A 19,796-nucleotide genomic window follows, 5' to 3' on the forward strand; every position below is an offset into this window, starting at 1 on the left:
AAATGCAAATCAGTTACACATTAATCTTCATCTTTTAAAGAGCTGAAATGACAGTAAGTCTTTATCTCTCTGTTTAATTGATGAAATTCTAACAAAGTCTGGAATTTTCTCATAGCCATGCCTAACAAATATCAGCTGTCTCCTGAGAAAATTTTATGCTTACATATGTGTAATGTGTGTTTCATATCTCAGCAGTAATATAACTACCTGATTATTATAGTTCATTAGCTGCATTCGTGGTTCATAGGATGGGCTATAGTGGCATTTAAATGTGTGCTTTAATAAAGATACATTAATTTAACTTTGAACTCTGAAATCTGATATGAATATTTGGATCATGATGAATGCAGTGAAATACAAACTCATATGGGTCATGTGGCATGAGCTAACTGAACTGCATAAAAGATGAACTCTAAGCCTAACTACTGCAAGTATATTCAGTAACAGAACCTTGAATCTTTTTAATTTTTTAAATAAATGCAATTATAACTACGTAAGATATAGCATAGTTATTATTTGTGTTCTTATGAAAATAAATTATTTAATCATCTGAAATTTCCCTGCTTCAGAAGCACTAATTGCTGGCTAGTTTGGCCTTGCTTCCAAGATTATTTGGTTAATGGAATCTTCATGGACAAAAGAAAAAGTTTTCTGATACATTTTGAGAATTGCATTGTTAACTTCAGCATTACCATTTTCATTTTCTTTTTCTGTGTTCCAGCAGTCTGCCCTACCTATCAAGACCTACGTTTATAAAGATGATAGTCATTCTAATGAAACATTTGTTGATGGGAATGTTGAGGAGTGCACTACCACCGTCTTCACCTTGATGAAATTTTCATTCATGTATTCTAATTGACATTTTAAAATTATAAAATGTAATAAATACTGCTGGCTGAAAAGTATTACAGTTATTGTCTGTGTTCCTGTAACTACAACTATGTACAAAAAGCTATTTCTAAATGGTACTTTTTCATTTTGTGGACTTCCTTGTCAGAATTGAATTAAAGCTGCACTGCAAAAGATATTTCAGCACACTTGATGATTATACAAGAAACACTACCTATGTTTATTGCTGTTGACACATACTTATGTATACATTTGTTTTAATTTTATTTTGTTCCAACATATATTTATATGTTTATTTTTTAATAACTACTACTGTTGAACTAACCTGCCATTCTTTCTCCTCTGTCACAATTAACAGATATCCCAGTGAGTGATATAATCTTCCACTCTGTATTAGATTTGTTGCATCACATACAAGAAACTACAACCAGGAAAGCTCAGTCAAGATCATGGCACTCTCTCCAAAATCAGAACTGGGACAAAAAGACACAGAGTATCTCAGTAATGTAGAATACTTCTGAATCAGTGAAGGTGGACCATGCTTTTATCATATCATTTTTTTTTATCCTTACAAGGCAATAATTGTATTTTACATTTTTAAAAGAATATTTATTGCAATTTTTTTTTTTTTTTTTCCCCAGTCAGAAGGAAAATAAAGGAAAGAGATCTATTTTTAGGATCTTCAGAAAATTCATTACCCACAGGAGCTACCTTCTTTGTAGCAACTGCTGACACAAATAGATTCAAGCAATACTACAAACACTATTTTGAGTCAGGCACACTATATTAAATGTCCTAGGCTATAACTACTTTCTCATATCCTGCCATTCCAGCAGACCTAAGGTGAGATATACTGATGGCTAACAGTTACTGTGTGGAGCCAACAACAGGTCACTTTTCCAAGTATCCTCAGTCCTGGAATCTAGTGTCATGAATAAAAGTACGTCTGGATATTGCAGATCTTAAGAAATATCACCCTCTATATTATATATAGTATAATATATAGCTTGTGTGTTCTCAGTGCTCATCCTTTTCTGTTGGATTTTCCAACAACTGCCAATGTTCCCAATGCATCCCGTAGCTTTCTCTAGGTCTGGAATCAAAAATGGGACACTTGAATTTTAGCACAGTCTAGATTTCAAATGCTTATTATAATATGTACAACTGAAAAACAGCAGGATCTAAATTGCATAACCAAAGTTTTGGGTGATAAACTGATGCAGTTCCACAGAGTCATGGGGAACTGCTATTCAGCTTGGTTTACGGTCATTGTACTATGGGCCAAACCAAGCAGCATCTAAAATCTTAAGTAGAAATAAAGAAAGTTGTAGAAAAAGTGCTACAGTTATGGCATATGAAAATAATAGTGACACCTTTTGAATGGCTGTGAATTTATCAACATAACATAAGCTTTATTTTATGTTGTTTACAGTAACAATATTTAGTTAAATTCAGCCACTACTCTCTTTATCTACTTCTGTACTTTTTGTACTTTTTCATGATGTCCCCCTAAATAATACATAAATTCACATCAAACTTGTCAAACTAGATCAGTTATGCAACCTTTCAATATATTTCTCAGTGCAGGAAATTTATGCAGAAGTGTAATTTTTCTAATAAAAATGAGGTACTTGGGAATGCACATTCAAATGGTGAATCTTACATAACAGTAAAAGGAAATCCGAGAATTTTTATTTTATTTGCATTTCAATATTTGCACTTCACTTTACAACAATTTAAGTTGTAAAAGCAATAACAAGAAAGCAATCAAATAATTATTAATGACAATAGTATTTTTATACTAATATATTTATAGAAAAAGTAGTTTAGAAAAGAAAAAAGAAAAACATTTTTACTAGAGAAAACTTAATACTATATTTCAGATAGTCTAGATGATACTAATAATTAAAGATGAAATTATTTTCTCAGTAAACTGATAAATACTTTGCCATTAACATATGTAGAACTGAGGTTTCACCTATAGAACAGACAAAAGCCGGAAAGAGGCTTTTTGAAAGAGGCCAGAATATGATTTCCTTAAAAACAAGGTTAACGTTATCATAATTATTAGATACAGAGAAGATAAAACAATCAAAATAAATCATACCTTAAAGATTTGCTTGAGATTTTAATCATTGGTGGCAAGAACGCCAAAGGAGAGTTCTTCTAATTAAGTCCCCAAAGTCTGTCAAATCTCTGCAGTTCCCATGCTAGGAGTGAATCTGTTCACAAAGATGTACAAGAAACAAATTTAGGGCTTGAATTTAATCTTGTATATAATGACATGCAATGGAATTGTATACTAATATACAAGTACACAGATAGCATAACAGGAGAACTCTCAAATGGCAAGTAGAATATGGCAGAGAAAGAGCATAAAATTTTAATAGCTTCATAAAAATTACAGACTGAAATAGTCTTTTCTCCTATGTATTTTCTGTATCAGGAAAATGTGGAAGGCCTCTTTTTTTCTTTTTCTAAGCACATCATTACTGGATCTTCCCTGCTCTCTCAAAGAGGAGGATATCTATATCAGTTCCCACTAGCAGAATATAACTAATTCCAACATAAGATAACAACAATAGTTATTACTTGGGATCTATCAAAATCTCCACAGAACTCAGTATAGTGTTTCTGGAGGTGTATCAACATATAATAATTCCATGTGAGATTGCTTAGGCAATCCTACTTCTAAATCACTGAAGCACAGACATAAACATGCAGAAGTCAAGAGTTTAATTTACACTGTGCATGTGAATCTAATCAAACCTGTAAGGGTCCATACAGCCGATGTTTGGAATCAGCATAATTGTTTCTTAATTCTTGTGAAATAAGATCTAATTATTAGACAATCTGAAAACACTATGGAGCTACATTTTCTAAACCAATTCTGAATGCCTAATAGTTATACAAATAATTGTGTTCTCTCCTCATTCTACTCCCTTAAACCACCATACTTGATAAAGGAGTTATATAAATAATCAGAGAATAAGAGAATGGGATAAGGTATCCACATTCGCAAAAACAAACAAACAAACAAACAAAAACTTTGTAGATTGAAGAGATGCTTATCTTTATTAAGATGTCAAGCATTAATCTTCGATACCTGCAAAAAAATAGATAAGTCATTTCTCAAAAATGAAGGAGGAAGTGTTCCTATTTAACAATTATCTTTTTGTAAATGCAGGTTATTTTCTGTTTTAATGTTTGTGCTCCTTTGGGACAAGTTTGAACCAGAAACTTCTGTATGATGTTCTGGTTTGCATTTTGCAGAATGTTATTGTGACTGCATTTTCCTGTCAGACATGTGGTGTTCTACACTGGGGAAAAAAAGAGGGGAGAGTGAGGAATATGCTGCAGGGCTATTACAGATCTCAATGGGAAAGCCTGAGAAAAAAAAAAAAATGGCTTAAGAAAAAAAGAAGAGGAATGTAGACAGGGAGTAAATCTTACCTGAGATGCTGGGAACCCAGTTTTCATGCAGCATCAGACAGATCCCAGACAAACTATCTCATGGTGCACTGCACAGATCCTATCTGTGCAGAGGTTCAGCCTCACTCCCTTACCATGCTGCCCTTCATCTTATGTAAAAAACAAATCCATGTATCTTCTTTTGAAAGTCTGGACTGCTATCTCTGCTGTAACATCTACAAGCACACAGTGAAACCTGAGCACTCCAGAACATTGCCTTATAGCAGCAACTAAACACTCTAAGAGATGAGTTTCTCAAGCTTAACAAAGTACTCCAAAATTACTAACTCCTTGAATACAATGCCTTCTGCATGGTGAAATAAAACATTGTGTTTTTTGGAAAAGCCACTGCAAATCCAAAGCTTGAACCAATCTATATTGTCCATGGAATGTTGGGACATTAAGGATAAGGTGAGGAAAACCAAAAACTGTAAAAAAAAAAAAAAAAAAAAAGCAAAAACAAAAATAGAAGTGAAGAAACAATAAAATAATAATTTGATGTTCCCTTAATGGAAAATAATATTTTCAAGATAAACAAGAACACAATATTTGTTTAGCCTATAGATTAAAAACAAGACAAAACAAAACAAAACAAAACAAAGAGAATTGCAGAAGTGCAGAATAACTCTGCAAAATGAATGCTGTGCTAATAGGTATGAAAATTCACAACATTTATACTTAAAGAATTAAATTCCAAACACTCTTATCTGATCACAACTTCAGCAATGGTTGAAACAACTTCAGATAAAATTTCATTCAGAAATACAACATCTTCAAACCTGACTGCAAAATTAAGGATATTAGAAGTCTTTCTATATTTTTTTTTCTTCCCTGCATATTTAATGAAACTGTGTGAGTATAAGGTTATTAAAAAGTGCATTTTTCTTTATATACACATACTTCATATAAACAGACATTTTCTTATTCTCTGATTATGCTGCAGTTGTACAATCAGGAATCAACAAAAAATATTTCCAGAGTTTTGTAATAGATATTCTTTGTGTACATTACATCATTTTATGGAAATTTGAAAACCTTCAGAGTGATTTTTGAAGGCTTGTAGAGAAATCAGAGCTACTACACAGAAATATGTATATCCTACAAAAAGAGTATATTTTTCCCATCTGTATATGCTTGGAATAATTTTCTCTTGTATTCTATCACTGACAGCATAAACAAGAGAAAATTGTTCAGAACAGTTAACTGTTTTTTCATTGTAGTTGCATGTGATATCCCATCATTGACTGAACTGTCTACATTAAGAAACAAAATGACAAAACAAAACAAAACTTCATTCATACTTCCCTTTCTGTTAGGTTTTTGGCAAAAGAAAACAAGTTTTGATTTGTAAATTGGAACATTATTTTTTTAGTATATATTCAATAAAATCATTAATAAATTAATGTTCATGAGCATTTCCTGGGTTGTAAAAATCATACATTTATTCTTGACAGTTGATGCTTGACAGTTCATGAATTAAAAGTTCATAAAGGTTTCATTAAGGTTTTATGACTATTCCTATACTTGAAACATCTCATTCCATTTTCATACTCTTATTATGAAATATGTATGAATACATCACATGAGAATATAATGCTGGTTTAGCAGACAATAAGAGAAAGATTATTAATGACATTGATCACTTGGCTAATAAAGTTAAAACATAATTGTCCTTTAACATACCACTGATTTAGTTATGTATCTTGGTCTTGACCTTCAATGAGTGACATTACTTAAGATTTTTAGAATAATTTATTGTACTGAATGTTGCTTATTCATTGTCTTATAGCCAATTATAATATGTAACTATATCATTTATTGATGCCAAATATTAAAGTATCATTTTAAATCTGCACATAATATTATAGTTTGCATATAACAAAGATGAGACTAAAAATGAAATTAATTAGTTAAATTTATTAACTTCAGTCATCTTAGAATTAGCAAGATGTTACATGTAGTTGAGGTTAGCACACCTTCCTAATCTATTCCTAATCTATTCTACTTGGTAATGGGCATGAATTAGTCCCTTACAGCTGATCCATTTTGGCTTGACACTTACTTAGATTAAAGGTTGAAGAGTCAAAAAAAGGTTTTCCCAGCATAGCACTAGATTTAAGGAGGCTGAATTACATTCCCATGTCCTTTCTGCTCTTCCATTTCCAAATTTAAATTAGCTATTCTTCTGTGGCACAACATCCCTAACCTGATAGCTACCAGAAACGGCTTTATCTATTTTCTTATACTTTCTTCCTATACAGAGACAGAATACCTAGTTCAACATGGTTAACCATTTGTGTCTTACAGATTATGAGGTACTTAATTCTAAAATATTTGTAACTCCATATTGACATCACTAGATATATACTGAAAGAGAAAGTGTCTGTTTGGCACCTCCATCTGAGAACACCTCCATAAGTCAATTGCTTTCATTTATAGACTCACAGTTTAAACAACTTTTTGGCCAGGAGAAGCTTATCCAGGTAGATCTCTTGATTCCAGATTTTTTCTCCTGGAAGGTGTAAGGAATGTCTAATTGTGAGAAATACTTAAAAAATCCACAGTCATGAACAAGCAAACTTTGCATGGACTTTGGAAACGCTATCAGTTTTGGCAAGTAACATAAAGAAACAGAGAAACTTAGCTACATAGCAACTATCTCTACATGCATTTCCTGGCTTCCATTTTCTTCTTAGCTACAGGGCATTAAAGGTAAGATCAGATCTTTGGTCCAGAAACCTTCTGCCAGTAAATAGAATCACAAGTTTTACAAGCAGTAGCTGTATTCCTTGGTCCAGTATTTAAAAATTAATAGGCTTTCCCCTGACAATCTATTTCCACACTTTCCAAATCCCAGATTTTGAACATCTCTTTTAATTTTCTATCCTTTACCACCTCTGCCCTTTTTTTCATATATGAAGAATTTTCATTTCCCAACCAGATCTCTGCAGTTTGATTCCCCCATCTGTGAAGATCATATCACTTAAGATTAAAAGCCTCTCTCTGAACACTTTCTGAAAATATGCATTGAACATTTTTTAATAAGATGGGCTAAAATGTACTTCACAAATCAGCAGTGTTGATAAATTAGCTTCATCTTGTGTTAATCAAGGACAGGAAAAAGATTCTCTTACTGATGCAGACTATTGGCAAGTTAACAATTTCCTTAACAATAGACAAAATTGAATATTTTGTGTTGTATCATATACACTTACCTGATATTTTAGGAGATTATTTTTTCTTGTTATTGCATATCTCAGGAAGGAAGGAAGGAAGGAAGGAGGGAAAGAAGGAAGGAGGGAAGGAAGGAAGGAAGGAAGGAAGGAAGGAAGGAAGGAAGGAAGGAAGGAAGGAAGGAAGGAAGGAAGGAAGGAAGGAAGGAAGGAAGGAAGACAAGAAGATGTTTTAAATTATGGTATTAGACATTTCTTTTAGCTTATGCAATAACTTCTCTCCTATACTTTGCTTTAGGAGAAAATATTCCCATAGAGAACTTCTGACAGTGTTCTGATGATGGTAATATTCAATATACACAACTCTAGTAATTTATGAATGAGTGTCCAAACAGAGAAATACAACTATAGTTTCATTATTGACAAACATTAAAATATTCTTATGACTGCCTTCTTCAGGGTAACATTCCTTTCTAGTCTCTATGCAAACATGACAATATTGTGATATTTTCTGAGGCTTTAAAATTAAATTTACATTCTAGAAGAGGTGCAGATAATTCCCAGGAGGAAACAAACCCCTCCTCCATTCAAGCCTGATAATCTAGCCAGCTTTCTTTAGCACCCATTTTGTATATACTGTGGGATAGAAAAAGTTAAGTATCGTCAGAGAGAAGTAGTTCCATGAAGCTCAGATTCTACTTAATATATCAGAGTACTCAGATGAAACAGCTGCAACTCTGCTGCTGGAGTTTACTTTTTACTTTTTCTTTGATAGTAGTGACAGAAGGGACAGGACTCCACAGCAAAGCTTGGAAACTTGCCCAGAATGACCTGAAATACAGTGAAGTTCGGTGTCAGGCAGCCTGAAAAGTGAAACTCTGAAAACGCTTAAGTGGGAGACTCTTGAAACACACTACAGAGACTAACCAGGAGGTCAGGAAATTTCAAGAACAAGGTCTGAAATGGAAGCAGGAGATCCTCTTCAAGTATTGATGGCAGTCTCCAACAGCACAGCGCTGACTACTGATGCTATGCAAAATTACAATTAAGCTGTAAGGATTTGCATCAGTGCAGTTTCAAAGAAAAGCTGTTAACAGGATTTTTGAATACAAGATAAAATCATAAAGTACTGATTATCATCTCCTCTGCACCAACCATAAGGTTCAAGCATGTGGTACAATACATCAGTGCATGTTGGGAAACTTACTATTGCCACCAGTGGTTACTGGCAGATGGCCTCTTCCCCAGCCTTCTGGACCTTGTGCTATTTTTCTGTTCTATAGCCTGAGGAAGTTCTTAAAATGGGAATACATTTTGTTTAGCAGATTCAGTGGCAAAGTTCCTCAAAGGCCTACAGGAGGTTCAAAAGCCTCATGTAAGTCTTATGTTCTCAGTGAGACACAGTTGTTTTTACATTCTTGTCTTGGCTATATGAATATTTTATATATGACATCATGCAACAGGCTGTTGGGTGCATAGACACAAGTGCACTGTGGAGCTGTACTTCCTAGTCTCATGCTCTCTCCCCCAAGAGTTCTGATTCTCCAAGAGTAAGATACAGTGAGATGTATTACATTTCCTAAAGGCCTACACATGATCTACGATTCCGGGTGATGGGGGTGAAACTTCTGGGTTCCAGCAGCACAGCAAGCAGCAACACATTTGTAACCTTCCTCTCTCTCCCATTTGAGTTATTAATTGTAACTCTCTTTCTTATTATTGTCTTACATTCTCATTTGTAGTAAATCTGTAATCTCACCTTATCTTAAGTGGGTCATTTTAATTTCCTTCCCCCAAAAGGGGAGAAAGGGCCCCCTCACTATGTCGCACTTGAAACTTCAACAGTTCTAAATCTCTTAAAGTTTTTCTAAGGGACTTTGATAAGTTTCATATTCTATAGCAAATTCTTCTATTTTTTCTTCTGAATAGGAAGCCAGCCTCATCATCAGAATTGAAGTGATTTCCCTTCAGTGTAGCTCTTTGCTGTGGGAATACAAGAAAGAATATTCAGAGCAGAAGCTGTGGAGCAAGATAAACAGCATGAAAAAGCAAGGCTTAGAACCAAGGACACTCCAGAAGAGTTAAAAACAAAGTAAAGTAAGCTGTGTCCACATCTTGGTCCACACCTCAGACGCTGCACTTTGGTATACTAGGGACAATTACAGGTATCTGGTTGATTATTAAATAAGTGATTTCTCCAACGAAATTGAAATATCTTCTTCTTCCACTTGGTGACTACTTAGCATAATTTAATTAAGCTTTGATTGAATGTTGTACAATCTCTATTTTTTATATATTGTTAAACGTACATTTCCATCAGAAGAGGGGTGGCCAGCAGGGTGAAGGAGGTGGTTTTCCCGTTTTATTCCATTCTTGTGAGGCCCTAGATGGAGTAGTGTGTCCAAGTCCGGGGCCCTCAACACAGGAAGGATGTGGTGCTTTTGGAGACGGTCCAAAAGAGGACCGTGAGTATGATCCAAGGTCTGGAGCACCTCTCTTATGAAGACAGGCTGAAGGAAAAGGACCTGTTCAGCCTGGGAAAGAGTAGGCTGTGGGGAGACCTTCCGATGTGTGCAGCCTTCCAATATTTAAAGGGAGTTTATAAAACATGAGAGAAATCAACTTTCTATAGGGGTAGATAGTGATAGGACAAGGGAGAATGGTTTAAAACTAAAGGAGGGAAGATTTAGATTAGATGTCAGGGGGAAGATCTTTACAGAGAGAGTGGTGAGGATCAGGAACAGGTTGCCCGGAGAGGTTATGGATGCCTGTACCTGGAGGTGTTTAAGGACAGGTTGGATGGGACTCTGAGCAATCTGATCTAGCAGCTGACAGTGCTGCCTGTGGCAGGGGAGTTGGAACTTAATGATCCTTGGGGAACCTTCCAACCAAAGCCGTTCTATGATTCTATGATTCTGTGATATATGATAGGGATTCTACAGACTGGAGTGCAACTCTAACTTTCAGAAAAGGAAATTTAAAGGTAAATAGTATGAACAGTATTATTACATATTAAAGGTATCAGTTCACAAGTCATTAAGAAATTTTGTGATAATATGTACCACATACCATTTTAGCTCTACCAGCAATTTTGCATCTTTGCAGTTCAGTAGTTTCAATAGAATAACTCATAATTGATGCTCAGCTTATCAGAGATAAATCAAGTTCTTTGCCTCCATAAAAACTTTCAGTGTTGTCAGTGTGGTTGTATTGACACAGTATTTAGAAAGGTGAAAAATTGCATCTAACTGTAATAAATGTATTACAACAATATTGATGAATATGTTTTGTTTTGTTTTGTTTTGTTTTTAAGTAGTGAACACTTCTTTCATTCTGAATTCCCTAAACAGTTTCCTCCCCTAATAACCTCCTTTAATTACTTTGTATTACAGAGTTCATTTTCTGAATTGGTCTGGAAAATTACTTTTGTTTGTTTTATTCATTATGTTGACAACAATACTTTCATGCACCTTATCTTCCCAGAACTGAATGTCTTCATGTGCATCTGTTCATAATTAATATTTCAGGGCAAATGTCTGCATTCAAAGCAACTCATTTATTTCTACAGTATATTAATTTGTATTGTACTACTGCATTCTACATTAAAAACATATCATTTCCCTATGGCAAGCTGAGATAGCACAAATTCAAATCCTTCAGTTTGCATGAAATGGGAACTCCATTAAAAATATTATAACATTTAATGTAACATTAATACACAGAAGAGACAAAAGAGATCAATATAATGATAAAAGACATACAGCTTAGAACAAAATAGTTTGGAAAGGAAATATATGTTTTTCCACTTCAGAGCAATATATTTTCTGAAGGCTGAATCTAATTGTTTCTTGGTTCACAGCTCATATCCTTCTGAAATTTCTTTCAAGAGGTATGAGAGTATTCTAAAACTTGTCTCTGATTTTATGAAGTGATTGGTGCAATGTGATCGGGTGGAATCCCTCCTGATTATGTGAGAACACAACTTCATCATTTTGAATAACTGATCTAGAAAATGATTAGTCCACTTGCACTTTCAATTTCTTTGTGCAATAAGAATGTTTTGATAACAACTGATGCTTTTTCAATACTTATAGTTTTGATTTCAACTATACTAAGCAACTATGAAGAGAAGTAAAAAGGCGACAGGTAACACTCCAATTAGAATACGATGACTAGAAGGAGAAGTTATGCATGAATGGTTTTGGGAAATCAGAGGAGAATTTCATTTCTCCTTTGTAACCCACTTTAAAAATATTTTCAAGAAGGATTGTTTTGCTCCTACAAATGTTTATACATGAATTTCAACAGCAGAGACCAAATATTCTGAGTAAATATAATTTGCATAAGTAAGGCATTATTGTGTTACTTTTGTTTGTTTGCTTGTTTTGTTTTGCTCTGGTTGATGTATATGAAGATACTTCTGTATACTTGCTGCAGATCATCAGGGTATGAGAAACGCACTCAAGATCAAAAATTTCTAATCAGGAAAAGATCTCTGTGAAGAGCAGTTTATTCATTCTTGCAATAACGGGTGCACACCCCCTCCTGACAAGGGAGAAATTGAACAACTAGTCGATGAATTCCATCCCATTATATACCCTGGATCCGGTGCAGGTAAGCCTCTTCTGGCACTCATTGGCTGAGCGTCTCAGACTCACAATCTTCCAATGTTGTTGCTACATTACACTTCAATAGCTATGTTTACACTTCCATAGCTACAGTTACACTTCCATATGATGTCTGTTACCAACCCATTGTCTTTGGGTATGTTCTGGACTTTTTTATAGCAATAGGAGGACAATATTTTCACTCATTCTGTCTCTCCTTTACCCTAGCACCTGTGTCAGTTCTACCTAGGTCGGAACACCCTAGTCTCAACTTTACTCTGTTCAGGAGTTTTGTTTGTCAAAGGTTACTTATCCTATGCTATATACAGAAAATACTGGAAACTTCCACTGCAAAAACACAATCTACCTCTCACAAGGGCATACTATGAAGGATGTAACAAAATGAAGCTGAGATAGGCTGCCAATTATTAAAACTGTCAATTGCTGACTTTCAAAGTCTTTCTCACTGACCACTGCTGTTCATTCAGTGCACCATGTGAAGTCAATTTGAAAAAAAAAAAAAATTAGATAGAAATGAAAAGCTGTTTAGTTACGCTGGATTACTGTGCTTATGATATGGATGAAAGTATATACAAATAGACATATATGAACTTGGTGACCTATGGTAACTAAATGACTGTTGTGAACTTACAAGCTTGAAAAAATATTCTACTGTTATATAAACACAATAGTGTGATAGGTAACATTTTTGTAACTAAAGTTTTTGTTTCATACATCTTTATCTGTTTCCAGTAGTGACACGTATGTTCTGCTGAAAGTGGTAATTTTATTCCTTACTGCCAGTATGATGCAATTCATAGATTTTTTTCTAATATTCTAATAAGATTAAAAAATAATAATCATCACCTTTTACTGCTATCCATACCTTCTCTCTCTCTCACACTGGTGCTTGAAATCTCCTGGTTAGTGGGATTTCAGGAGCAAGGGGGAGCCTTCTCCTTTTTCCCCGAGCTAAGACAAAGGTCCAGTCTCCCTCACCCTGCACAGGTTTGCCCTCTGTGCAGTGGAAGCCTGCTTATCTTCCTCTCATGGCTGTGCCTCAAGACAGGGATGTCTGTCCATTTGTGCCACCATGATACCAGGTGTCAATCTCCCTCTCAGACTGCTGAATACATCTCAGCATGGTGACTTCTTCTGTCGTCACATGCCCAAAAAGCTCATCAAGTTGGGCACACCTGAACCCATGACTCCCCTCACCTACCTCAGTCCCTTGAGTGACCTCCCCATTCCAGAGCTCCCTCCAGGTGAAAGTCTGGGCAGCTTTCTCACTCCATGGGATATCTGGCTGAGTGTACTTGACAGCCCAGAAAGGCTGTAGGCCCTCTGTCTGCATCTCTGCCTCAGCCTCTTTGCCACACCTGTGATCACTATGTTGGTATTGATAAAGAGCTATCCCCCCACAGCCTTGGATGAGAAGAGCAGAGCACCCTGCTCTTCTCCCCTTCCTGAATTCCCCCTGCCTGAACTGCCTGTACAAGGTGCCCATGCCATGCACTGTTCGCCTGTCCTGTTAACCACATTTCTTGGTTACTGAACACCCTGTTAGCTGCCACTGTATGGACAGAGTATGACCCCACTGCTCCCAGCCCTGCCCCCAGTGTGCCAGAGTGCTGCTGCCATGAGGAGGGCTAATGGTGCTGGCAGCTGCCCTCTGACATGGGCTACCCTCACTTGCTGAGACGATTCCTTGCTTCAGCATGGAAAGAGTTCATCCCAGAGCTGAGTGCCTTGCAGAAAGCCTATCTAGAATAAATGCTCACAGAGACAAATGATGTCAAAGGCACAAAACTTCATCTCAACCTCTCATTCTCCCATTGGCATTCATGATATCATCATCTTCTTGTTCTCTTTTCACTTTTACCAAATTATTTCTTTTCTGGACAGTTTTCCTTCAACACACTGCCTTAACAGCAATTATATATCTTGTGTTCATAAAGAATACAAATAATCTACATGTAATTCAATCAAATGATGTTGATATCGAACAGTAATGCAGAACATTTCAAGCTACAGTTGATGTTAAGTAAATGCCTATAAAGCACAGCACTGGGGAACGTGCCAGATCACACTGGGAGACAATATAGCTTATGGGATTCTGTGTCCAGGCCAATAAACTTTGGCTGTTAGAGCTTTATTATGTTTTCCTGCATTTCCATTTCTCAAAATAGCTAAAATGGAGCCAGCTATTCTGCTGGTATAGACAAGCACTAAATTATCTTGTAATAAATCAAATGATGGATTAATTTAAGAGAACTCCAACTTTCTTTTTTTAGTCTTTCCCCCTTCCCTCCCTCCCACAGTAATTTGCAGAGATTGCAGTTCTTGAAAAAGCTAGTTGTCATAAAACATATGGTCAAATTTTGTTGTAAAAGTTCAGAGTTCCATAATATTATGCTAACTATGCCTCACTTTTCTAAGCATCTCATTGCTTTCAGTATGAATAAAAGCAGATGAATCTGGCTTGCTATTTCAAAAGGTTAAATATGGCACCTTATCTGCAATCTTTCTCTTGCACTTTTTAAATAAGCAGCTGTATTTTTTGAACTCTGTATATTAGCTGTACAGTAATTATGTTTAACATGAATGTCAACTATAGTCAGGAAAAGAAATGCCATCAGAGACAAGCTCTGACTTAATCAACCTTTTTTGCAATAATACCAAATTCCCACTGTTGACAGTAAAGTTGAAGTAGATTAGCAATTGGTTTTCTGGGGTCCATTAAAAAGAGTGTGGCCAGCAAGACAAGGGAGATTTTTATTCCCCCTCTACTCTGCCCTGGTGAGGCCACATCTCAAATACTGTGTCCAGTTCTGACCTCCTCAGTTCAAGAAAAACAGGAAACTTCTGGAGGGAGTACAGCAGAGAGCCAAAGAGATGTTGAGGGGCCTGGATCATCTCCCTTCTGAGGAAAGGCTGAAAGACCTGTGACTGTTCAGCCTGGAAATGAGTCAGCTGAGAGGTGATCTCATCACTGTTCATAAATATCTAAAGTGCAGTAGTCAAGTCAATGGGGGTGAGCTATTTTCAGTGCATGCAGAGATAGAACAAGAGGCAATGGGCAAAAACTGTAATGGAGGAAGTTCCATACTAATGCAAGGAAGAAATTCTTTACTGTGAGAGTGATAAAGAATTGGAACAGGCTGCCCGCAGAGGTTGTGGAGTCTCCTTCTCTGGAGATGATTAACTCATTTGAACACTTTCCTGTGCGACCTACTGTAGGGAACCTGCCTTAGCAGGGGGCTTGGACTTGACCTCTAGCGGTTCCCTCCAACTCGTACAATTCTGTGATTCTGTAAAACAGTAAAAAATTAATCTTTATTCTTTTAATTCATTCTTTTTATTTTTGCAGCTCAGACTGTGCAGAGTTTAAAAATCGATGTTTTTTTGCACAGTGATGTAGGATTATTTGTCTATGACCTAGGAATGTTTTAACATGGTAGCTTATTTTGTATATAACCTTCTAACCAAGAAGATCTTTCAGTTGCTATGACTTAGTTGAGTTTATAGACACAATTATAGCATTAGATGTATTTTTATCTTATTATATGTAAATCCACAGAAAAAATACAGGAATGGTGGTAGATACAATTGAAAACACTATCTTGAACTCTGTAACTCTAAGAAATTTCTATCAAGGATTTTGATACATTTCTGCAGTTTATCTCCTTTTCCAAGACAATTAAATTTTAAGAAGTTACTTCGAGTTTTTTCCAGAAAGAAATGGGGAAAGAAATATATAAAGAAATATACCTTAAAATGATCATGAACCAACTGGTTTCTTCTCTGTAGAATCTAAGACACGTTGTGTGTAACTGCAAATGTGCTGGCATATGCTTGGGTAACTTCCTCAAGATGGAACTAGAATGAGGCTGAGACATGCTCTGAACCTGTGAACTCCTGAATCTCCCACTTCAGACAAATGACAGAGAGCACCACAGTGCTCAACCTTCCTGTCAAAATATGATTTGACTGTCCATTAAAAGTGTTTTTTGTTTGTTTGTTTGTTTGTTTTGATGGGTTTTTTTTTCATTTTCCTTTAGGGGGAATATATTGATTTCAACACATTATTAACAGGACTGAGTAAAATTCAAGCAAAAGGCGTCAATCCTTTTCTGTTTACAGAGTTTTCAGGCATATTGTTTATAATTTCTAGAATGTATTTAATAAAGGTACAGTACAGTGGGATAGTGGTAATTTGTTGAGTTGTTTTTTTGTTTTTTTGTTTGTTTGTTTGTTTGTTTCTAGGTTACTATTCACTGTGCTCTGGGCAATATCTGATCATCAACAGTGAACAAACAATACCTTTATCAGAAGCTTGCAGATATCTAAAGCAGCAGAGCATAGCATAACAGGAAATAGCTAAATATCTCCTTTTTGTGGGCAGAAGTCTGATGCTGAGGAACAAAAAAATCCATTAGAAGACTATTTGTAAAACATTGTTCCTTAAAATTTCACAGCAGCAATTCTTTCACCAATAGGAATTTGACTTTGTGCCTTCAGTTTTATTCAAAAGATGTCTTCTGTTGAGGTGTTCTTCCATTATGAACTCTGCCTACAAGTAAATGATTCTACTAAAATTTGTCACCCTACTGTAACACGCAGCTTAATATGACTCAAGATGGTCTTTTTTTTTTTTTTTTTTTGGTCTCAAAACCTTTAGTCATTATGTCAGATTCCCGGTACTTTATCCCCAGTAGGACAAATTATCTGCTTTGAGGATTTCTTTGGGGATAGGTTATTCAGAATATATTAACAGGAAGGGAAATGAATATGAAAGATGATCTCTAAAATATTTCCAATATTATGATTTCCTTCCATATGTTTGCTGTCTTCTGGATTTTTTCTCTTCCTGTCTTGCCTCAGAACATAAAGAAGAAATGAAACTGTCACAGAAGAATTTTTTAAAGTTCATCAAGTGTTATTGGTGGTTTTTTTTTTTTTGATAATGAAAGTAAATAGTAAAGAAAACGTCATTATGCATTATTTTTCAGATCAATCTCAAATAATTCTTTAAAAAGATCATCCAAAAAAGAAGTCTTCTGATAATAATAATCAGTTTATAGTTAACACTGGGCATGATCTCTAATCCCATGTTAAATATATACATATATTTAGAGTGTCTTTGATTTAAAAGATTACTGAGTCAGAATTGCATCAATAAATGACTAATGCTACTGGACAGCAATCTGCACTAGTTAAGGACATGCAGATGGCATGACCTATATTCTAGATTATCCTGTAAATAGTTGAATCACTTTAGAAATTCAACTTGACTCTTGAAAATATTTCAGTCTCGCAAAGGTGGAAATTAATGTTAAACCAAACCTGGATTTGACATTCTAGGATTGAAAAGGATCAAACCCATTTCTTACTGTCCATAACAAGGCTTATATGAACCCCATATGTGGTAGTTAGATAATATTCAGAACATGCTTTGTTAATCTGTTTGTTTAACAAGAATAAGCATTCATTTTCAGTCTATGTACATTGTCAATGGCAATCTAGTAGCTAGTCACTTTTCAACACTAGTATCAAAGGCACAAGCAGAGAGAATGAGGTGTTAAAACGTGCTTATCTGAGATATGGCATGATATACAATTTACTGAATCTTTTCCTTCCTTTTTTTTTTTTTAATAAAAAGATGTTTCACTAGTTAGCTCATCGCTTGTAATATGCAAAATTATTTATGTTCAGTTAACTCTTGTTCTTTTGTTTCCTTTTTATTTTTTATTTCAGGATTCCAATTCCCATTGTAATAAGTACACTATTAACTTGTATTTCTATCTCATGTTAAATGCCTCTAGTAGTAGCACCACATTTTATGTTCTTTGTATTCTGTTTGAATATTTCACATTGTTTACCACTAGTTTTTAACTGTTTAAGCCAAATACAAAAAACTTCAAATTAAAAACATCAGCTCGCCTACTGACAGTAAATTGTAACTCCTGAACACAGTAATTAAATATTTCATCCAATTTCTGCATCCCAGAATAGAACTCTGAAGAATCATCCACTGAAGTCTTCCTCACATCTGTCTTTCTGTTTTTATTGAAAGTCTTGTTGAACAGAACTGCCTTCAATTGCTAATTCAATTTGTCACTGATCTATGAACATATTAGTTTTTTTTAATATGTGGTTGAAGCCCTTGATAATTGGGTATCAACTAATGTGACTACATGGTTTTAATATTATTACCCCTTCATAGGTGCTTTTTGTTTGTTTGTTTTTTGGTTTTTGGTTTTTTTTCTTTATGATGTCAGACATTTTAAACTCCAGTAATTTATTGACTATTGTATCTGGTGGTTATTTTTTTTTTAAGTTATTTGAATGGTGCTTATTTCACCACCGCCATGCTAAAGAAGTAATTTGAAAATAAAGAAACAAGGAAGAAACAAGCTATGCTTCATAATAGAAAGCAGTCACAAAGATTTTAATACTGACATGGTTCTCTTCGTTCTATGAGTAATATATCACATTGAAAATAACTTTCTGTTGCTCCTCAAAATACAGTGGTGCAAAGAAGAATCATTACCTACTATGGAATTAATACTTTATTAATCTGTTAAAGAACTGTTCAACTTTAAAAATTTACTAATTAAAAGGGTAGATAAGAATTCTGAAATCTCTCTGCTGAAGATATATGACATGTTTCTTAATCATGAAAAAGTAAAAAGAAAACATACATAAGTTTATAGGCTTTGAGTGAAGCCTTCTGTCTCCTCATATATTTAACAGAAATACTGCCTTCTGTAGGAGGTTGAGATTACAAATGTAGCCATAGATACATGAGTGATCAGTAATATTACTTCTAATGCTAAAACTGAAAATCAGCCAAATGAGTTGAGACATTCCAAAAATCATTTAATGACAGCAATAATAAAGGATTAAGACAAATTTCAGAAAAAAAAAAAAAATGTATACTGTGGCAATGGCCAATAGCTACCAGTTTCAGTATTTGAAAAGATATGTGAATCATTATACTCACCATGAAAAATACTGGAAAATTCTCATCTCTTTAGAAACAGGTTAATATAATCAGAGTGGTATCCTCTCAGCTTTGTTTTTAACAGGAATGAAGCACTGCAAATAGGAGAAAAAATATTAATATCTAAATATTCTAGAAATTTTCTTGGATTGAATGATGAAGAATAAGAATTCAGCACAGAAATACCGTGTATAATGTTGTTGCACTGCCTGCACAAAGAAACAATAAGATCTAGTCTTGTATTCAAAACTGGAAACTCATACATTTCAATTAATAGTAGACTATCTGTCCATTCAGTAAGGATTTGATAAGACTTTACCAAACTGACAAGACTTCCTTTTATGTATTGTGAGTCTTATTTCTGCCCTTCTCTCTTTTACTTTCTGTGCCTCAGGACAGAATCTTCTTGAAGAACCATGCCCATTTTTTTTTTTCCAATGTATTTGCCTCATTATGTCTGTGAATTCAGAAAATAGAACAATTCATTCGGACCGATCAATTAAACCTAGACTTATGTGAGAGACTAATTCTTCCGAACACATCTCATTTACATTTGTCCCCCATGATCATCCCTAAAAATGCTTCTCTAAGTGGAAACGCAAATACTACATACAAAGACTGATCTTCTCATAGCTCTATCTACCTAGGCTGACCAGTTGCCCTTTCTTCTCCTCTGCTTACTGTAAATGA

At 34.9% G+C, this 19,796-nt stretch overlaps 1 long non-coding RNA gene across 1 annotated transcript; it reads right to left on the bottom strand.

The window, feature by feature from the left end:
• Window positions 1–861: 861 nt before the first annotated feature.
• LOC107052713 lies at window positions 862–19,202 on the bottom strand. Its single transcript, XR_005857683.1, has 4 exons — window positions 19,107–19,202; window positions 16,424–16,515; window positions 2,957–3,071; window positions 862–1,942 (listed from the first exon to the last, which is right to left on the bottom strand). It is a non-coding gene; the product is annotated as an uncharacterized LOC107052713 (long non-coding RNA).
• Window positions 19,203–19,796: the final 594 nt, after the last annotated feature.

The sequence above is a fragment of the Gallus gallus genome, chromosome 2 (genome assembly GCF_016699485.2).
Source record: "Gallus gallus isolate bGalGal1 chromosome 2, bGalGal1.mat.broiler.GRCg7b, whole genome shotgun sequence".
In the NCBI taxonomy this organism is placed as follows: domain Eukaryota; kingdom Metazoa; phylum Chordata; class Aves; order Galliformes; family Phasianidae; genus Gallus; species Gallus gallus.